The sequence below is a fragment of the Hevea brasiliensis genome, chromosome 13 (genome assembly GCF_030052815.1).
Source record: "Hevea brasiliensis isolate MT/VB/25A 57/8 chromosome 13, ASM3005281v1, whole genome shotgun sequence".
Lineage (NCBI taxonomy): Eukaryota > Viridiplantae > Streptophyta > Magnoliopsida > Malpighiales > Euphorbiaceae > Hevea > Hevea brasiliensis.
In genome coordinates, this window is record NC_079505.1 from 42,418,085 (window position 1) to 42,426,308 (window position 8,224).

The following is an 8,224-nucleotide window of genomic DNA, read 5'->3' on the forward strand; positions in this document are numbered from 1 at the left end:
AACAAATAAATGATGTTAGTAAAATTAATTTAAATTAAAATTTTATTGTTATCCCAGTTCTAAATAGTCTCACGCCCCACTTATTATCATGGTGAGTTTTTCTATAATAATCATAATCCACCGATTCTTTAAATTGTCGATACTATCATGATAAAAATTGGTTATGCCTAACACTTTATGAAATAAGTAATAAACCGGTTTGTCACTTAAAAACAAGCTCTTTAAATTATTGTTGGTAGTTTTATAAGCAGTACTTGTGAGTTGCTGTTAGCAATCATATAAATAGACACTTGTAATTTGGAAACAAACCTTCATGCTTATTAAACTTCTTCTTTGCTTCTATGAGCGTTGTAACTTTGTAAGTTTAATCCAACTGTGAAACTATTTCTTTATATAAGATTATATAAATAATAAAATGTATACTTTAAAATATTTATTAAAAATTTAAACTGAAAACAAATTAAAATATTTTATTTTTTAAATCCAATTTGATATTTAATTTGTTCAATTTAATACTATTATTTTAACTTTTGAAATTTATTTATATTATAATTATAATTATATTACTAATAAAATAAAAAAAATTGCAAAACCATTTCCAATTCCAATATATAACCACAAACGCCAGCAGAGTAACCAATTAGAAGCACTCTTATAAATGGCTTGCAAAGCAGTTTGTGAACAATGATTATTAGGTTCAACAAATTATCAATCTTTTCTATATTAAACTACATACACTAATCTTTTGCAATTTCATGACAATCGCAAGTCTCTTGAGTACTTTTTGGTTATATCAACCATGACTCTATATTATTGCTAGCTATCTTTTCGTTCCAAGGCAAAGAGCTATCATTACATTTATTTAATCAAACATTATAACATAGCAATTCTCAAACATCACAAGTAACCTCTTATTTCATACAATTTTGCAAAGTCTTCGGTATTTTTTGCACATATCACACCCTTATTTGATGTGCTTGGGCACATCATTATTGTAGTCCCACTGCGGATGCTGGGTATGCATCAACATATGGCATTCACATACACATTTATAGGCTTTTAGCTTTAGAGATCTACCCCTTATTTAAGTCCATACTACCATCGAGTTGCAGCTCCTTGAGCAAGAAAAATGTCATTGTTTTTATTATAATAGGTAACAACTTATGTAAAATGTTTTTGGCTCTTAATCTAAACATGTAGGTGAACGAAATGCTAAATGAGTTGGACACCAAATAGTTCAACAATGTGTATAGAGTTGAATTTGAAGAAGCATGTATCTTCACAACATTCACTGCAAGCTCCAGTAAGTTTTTATTATAATAGGTAACAATTGATGTAAAATGTTTTCGGCTCCTATTCTAAACATGCAGGTGAACAAAATGCTAAATGAGTTGGACACCAAATAGTTTAACATTGTGTATAAAGTTGAATTTGAAGAAGCACGTATCTTCACAACATTCACTCCAAGCTCCAGTAAGTTTTATGATTTCAACAACATCATCCAATCATACTAGCCCAAACTAACCCCAGTCTTTTTTAACTTACCATGTGCAACATGAGAAAAGAATTGTTGCAAGCTGTGTACTATAATTTCAGCCTACATACCAACTAGAACAAATCTGAATCTACCCTCATCATCAGCTTTAATGATATATGCATAAAGCACATGATAGGCACAGGCATCCTTTATTCCCTAATTTCTATTAAACTATAAATAAATTTGTTTATCCAAAATTGAAGCTAGCCAATAGATTTGTAAAACATATAAGTGGGTGTTTGATTATATAAAGATAGGTAGAAAGTATAAATGGAATCATAATGCATACCGCCCCACAATGAAGATAGGATTCCTTCAACCATAGCAAGGTCTTATGATCATCTATCCTTATCTTTGCCTTTCACAAATTCAAGATCCTTTTCCATTTTATGAAAATCATTATTGTATATAATAGACATAAGGTTGATGTAATAAAACAAGAATCCAAATATCATCGAATCATTTAAGTAAAAACCACATAAAAATTTATCAACACACCTTGCATGTGAGAATATACTTACAATGCATGTACTTCTCTAGATCATGTTCAAGGAGCAGTAATCATCATACTTATCAGAGTATTTCTACACATATTAGTTCTTTGTACCTATATTAAAACATAAAACACACAATTTAATCCTAATGTCGTAGAAATATGTAATAAAATTTCTACTACTATAAAAACATAATAAACTATCTAGGAAAGAAAATAACATCCTTTAAAACAAAAACAAATACAACTACTTACTAAAGCAAATATACAATAATTGTAATTTTAGTTCATTTATAAATTTATCTCATTTAAAATATTAACTTAATTATAAGTTTTATGACATTGAAATTTCTAACACTTTAGGATTAGAATTGTATAATTTTTATTTATTTATTTAAACTAGTTTCAATTGTATGTACGTTGTACGTGTATCAAATAATTATAACTCGTAAATATTTTTGTCTATAAATGTAACACCCCTCTCCCTTCTACAGTGTAGCCGAGTAAGGCGTGCTACATTCGGTGCCGGAGCATCCTATCCTGTTTTATCGTTTACAATATTAATTTAATATCCATTTAATTTTATTATCTCACTTGTAGAATTTTTTTTTTATCCCATTTCATTTTTATGGAGACCCAGATAGAGTCCCCTTTATTCTATTAGTGCATGGTGGGTTTCATGTTACCTGTTAAAATAATTCATATCCATTTCATCATGTCACTTCTCATGCTCATATCAATTTCAAGAAAATAGTTACATTTCATTCATATAAGGTTTACATATACAATAATTTACAATTTATATACAATCCAAAATTTTTTTTACATCATTTACTTATGTACAGTGATCCAAAATGCAAAATTTAAATACACATGAGCCCTACCCAAAATGAACTGGTGAGGTGACACCGACCCTGTAGCAGATCTGATCCTCTCTATCTGTATTCTCCTGCTACTGTTGCGACTGCTGGTGCTCTCCAGTACCTATGCGTGGTAAGAACCAATGCGCTAAGTATAATGCTTAGTGGTGCATATATTGAAATAAAAATAAACAAATAACTGAAATAATTATTCTACGTGTATTCTTATAAGGAAATATAAAATTTTATGAATTTCTAGGTCTTTTACATGTTTATAGAACTTTGGACAAAATAAATTAATCGGAATCTTTTTATCATGTATCTTACGTTCAATTCAATGAAGTTCACCTTAACAATCTTCTCATTTATTTATTTCAATTAAAGATTTCTACTCATTTCTGTGCCCAAGTAACCCACGACAGACTATAAAGACTGGATACACGGGAGTATACAAGTTAGACATCCGTATATCTATCAAGTATATAATGGTCATGTCAGGCACAAGGCCAGCGGGCAAGCATAAGTTAGTAATAATAATAATAATAGGCATTATAGCCATCGGGCAGGCATAAAGCCAGTAGAACAATCATCTTAGATATATGTTGTCTGTCAATGATTATCCATGTGAGCAGTACTGCAATATGTAGTCCCTAATTGGTATACTAATTGATTCAAGCTATATAAATGAGTCTAGGTGTACTTTGGGCAAAACAGTATTATTAAGTATTTATAATTTCATTAATTCATGTTATTTTTATGCTTAACAATTTATTCTAATTCATTTCATCTCATATGCCTAGTTGTTTTATGGACTTTTCTTTAGGACCAGATTTGGTGCACTGTCTTTACATAGCAGATTGATAAGGATGTGGCCACTGTTAGGCCACACTCCCTTCATAGAATTTGTTTCTCTATGTCTTATAGTCACTCATAAATTTTTATTATAATTTTTCAAGTTTTGTAGAATTAATTATGGCCAAATCACTAGCCTAGACTCATGTACCCTATTCTACCAGGGCTCATGTTTAGATTAGAAACTTTGACTCCCATTTTAGGGTTCTTATGTTCATAATTTGAGGACCAAGTCTAAAACAAAGTTGGAGCCCTGTTTCTTGGGGTTCCAGATCAGTATGGCTCAACCTAATTGGAGTTTTCTAGTAGAAGGTATAGTTAAATGAGTGTTCTAAGGTCAAATGGTTCTTTTGAAAAGTTTCAGAATTTATATGTTAAATTAACCTAGTCAATTGACCTATTTCCATTGGTTTCTGGGGTTAGGTCAAAAGACCAATTTTGTAGATCTATGTCTTATAAAACTTCTTCCATTAGTTTCATTGCATTTGGATTTTTATAGACCAAGTTATGGCCATTTTGCTAAAACTAGTCGGGTGAGCTTTAGTCCAGAAAATTCTGGGTAGAATGGTGCAGGTCAGTTTGGTGTCCTAACTTGAGTCAACAATTTCATTTGGTTAGAGGCATTTCTGGGCTTGGTGTTCTCAATGAAAGTTGTAGTCCTATGTCTAATCTTTCCAACGACCAAAAATTAGGTCATTTGGACCTGTCTAGAGGAAGTTATGGCCAAATGAACTTGTACTGTTCATTTGGTCAATTTTCTGGGTTCAATGTCTGGACATCCGGATTGGGATAGTAAATTGGTCAAGATTTTGATAGAATTTGGGCAGAGTTTCTTCATGAAAAATAGGGCATTTTGTCCTAGGTTTCATCTCCAATTAGTCTCACACCAATTGGAGCAACACAACTCTACTTATGACTATTTAATCTTGCTGAACTCATAGGTCCATAATTCCTGCACATGAAACATCACTTCCAATATTCCATCTTTCTTACTCCCAACTACAATTTATCACTCATAACACTTCAAATGATTAGCAAACAATCTCAACAAGATCAATCTCAAGCCATATCACCAAGGTAACAAAATTAACTCAAACCCAAACTCTCATTCCTCAATTCATATAAACATATGCCAATCAAATTGTTCATCATAATTACTCATCAATATCACTAATAAACACAAATAATTTCATCAAAACCATCAAACCACAACTCTTATCATGGCTGCTGAAATTTAGTAATTTTCTATCCCTATGAATTTCTTTTAATTTCATATCAATCTAACTTAATTTAGCAAGCTTGTCATGGTTAGAAAAGAAATAGAAATGAATTAGTGCACTAACCTCTTTGAGATCAATTTAAGCTCTCCAAAACTTCAATATTTCTTCTCTTTGTTACTACCAATAGCTTTCCCAAGACTAGAAATGAAGTTCTTGTGAAGGGAGTATGAAGATTTATGGAGGAAATTAAGAGAAATAAAGCTTGAAAAAAAAAAAAGAAACTATGGAGGTTGCTTTAGGGAAATGGTTCGGCCACCATGGTTTAAAGAAGAAGATGATAGTTTTTTTTTTTTTTTTAGTTCATTTTCCACTTATAGAAATGTAGTCTTATCCTTTCTTGTGTGTTTGTTTAATTCTTATTGGTCACTAGTTTTTTTTTTAATGATGTCATATGACATCATAAATATAAAGTAATAATATTCTTTTCTTTCCTTTTCTTTTCTTTTCTTATTTTCTTACACAATTTCATGTTTTTAATTCATTTTATATATTTTAATCTCTCTTATTTTAAATGACATTAAAAATGTCAAAGAAAATTCAAGAAATATTTATTTATTGGTATCAGAGCTGGACACTCCCTCAGTATGGTGTGAGAGCGAGGACACTCGAAGCTTAAGGGGGTGAGGATCCCGGCTTAGGCTGGACATGGCGTAAAGCTCCTTTGAAAGACAAGGAAACACGTCCCACATCGGAATGGGAGGACAAGGTAATGATATATACAATAGGGGAACTAATCACTAGTGGCGCCTTTTGTTGGAATAGCCTGGATAGTTGGAAGAACTCTAGAGTTAAGCATTCTCATTTGAGAGATATCCTAGGATGGGTGACCTCCTGGGAAGTTCTCCATTCCACCAATGGGACAAAACTGTGAGGCTTACGGCCAAAGCGAACAATTCCTCTAGTGGTTGTAGCCCGACCGTTACAATATAAATAAATAAATCTAATCATAACAAATTTTAAACTCGTGTAAATAAATTACACTTTATTTTAATTTATTAAGTGATAGTTCTAAAAAAAATTATTTTATAAAAAATAATATCTCTACCACTTTTATCTTTCACTTTTCAAAAATACTTTTGTCCAAAATTATTTGTCATTTTGAGAAGATTAAGGTGCATTAATTATTTTTTTCTAACTTTACTCTTATCTCTACTAAGTTTAATAAATATTTTTACAATTTTTATAACTCATCTTATCACATTTCTCTCTCTCTCTCTTAATTTGGTGAAATAAAGGGTAATTTAGTTAAATTATAGAAAATTTTGTTATAATTTAGGTGATTTAATTGTTTTCTTAATCACCATGCAAAAACCTTAAACGAAATATGAAAATGGATGGAGGTAGCAAAATAATAGCAAAAATACTCTTAAATAATTTATTATTTAAAATTTTTAGTGAATAAACTTAAATCAATTAGTGACGATTACAACATCTTTTTTTTTTATATTGATTTTTTAGTAATTTATTTAAATTACTATGTTTCAACATATCATTAAAATTATTGGCCCCTTTAACATTAATTGTGAGTGAGGCTAACCTCTACTATTCTAATATTCTAATAAAACTATAATTACTAGTAATTTATTTGTCACAACCTTTTATTAGGTCCCTTATTGTGAGGCCAACTTTGAATGAGCTATTATAGTATCAATTTTATTCTACTAGAATATTAGAATACTCATAAAGGTTAGCCCCACTCATAATTAATGTTATATGAGCCAATAATTTTTAATAATTACCTATCATTAGTTTGCAAATTATGATAATTAATATTATTTTAATTCTAAAAGTTGGTAAAAAATAATCTGTTAAATTTAATTCTTTTGAAAAGCTAGGTACATAAAACAATTAAGAAATTAAAATATCAAAATATTCTTTTAAAATGTCATTATGTAGGTCAATAATTATAGTTAATATAGAATAAGCCCAATTAGAGAATGAGGCCACAACATATAAAAATATTTTAATAATATTTTTACAATTTAAAAATATTTAAACAATATTAACTATTAGAATATTGGATATAATTTAAGCAATGACTATTATTCCGTTATTTTAAATGTAGACTATGGTAATTAGGTTGATTTTACTAATTAGTTTAAAAGTTAAATAAAATTTAGCTTATTTATACAAATTGTGAGTGAGGCCATATTCTTTTTAAATTCTTATGGCCAAATATTTTTATTCAACCTTCAAAATTGTGGTCTAATATAATTGCTTTTTGTGAGTACCATATCAATAGATTTTTTGGGTGTTATTTTTAATTTAGATAGTAAGTTATTGGCAATGTAAGTTGTGATATTTACGGGAATTAATGAGCCCTTAAAACTATTTTTATAATATTTTTAAAAAATTTATTATTTATTGAACATAATTTTTAAGCATATATTGTTTCAGTAAAAATGGGGTTGACATTAATTTATTAGCCACCTATTAAATTAGGCCCATTATAAATTTGAGGCCTAATTTAATTGGTGAGTAATAAATTACTATTACTTTAATGTTTTATTGGGCATATTATTGGTGTGAATCGGTTAATGTTGAAAAGTTATTTATAATTTAATGGGCAATAAATATAATGAACTAATTTAGATATATGGGGCCAATGATAGATATGTTAAAAATTATAATTTAAAAATATTAATTGAGCATGGATATTCTTTTTAATTTAATTGATTGGCCAACAAAAACCATTTTTTAAATGTTGTTATTTAATTGAGCCCATATTTTACTCGCATTAATTAATGATTAGTTTTAAAATAATGTTATGCCAATTAATATAATGTGGTTGGGTCATATATAAATTCTTTATTGTTAAAAATTAAAACCGTCATTAACCTTTTTACAATAATTTTATTATTAATCGACTAATTTTAACTAGGCATGATAGAATATGAAGCTAATAAATTAGTAATATATACATTTTTTTGCTAAATATTGGTCGTAATTAAAAAATTAATGGACTTCAAAATTTAATAGTTTATTCTAACTCATTAATTTAATATTATAAATTAAATTATTTAAATAGATAGTTAGATATTTAATATTGGGCATTATTTTAAAGTAATACCTAACTTAAACCTGTTATATTTTTTATACTGTAATTAATTTGTTTTAATTGATCAATTCTTTTTTAAGAATTGAATAAAATAATTAATTTGTATTTAAGTTAAACTAATCAATTTATTGACCCAACTTAGTT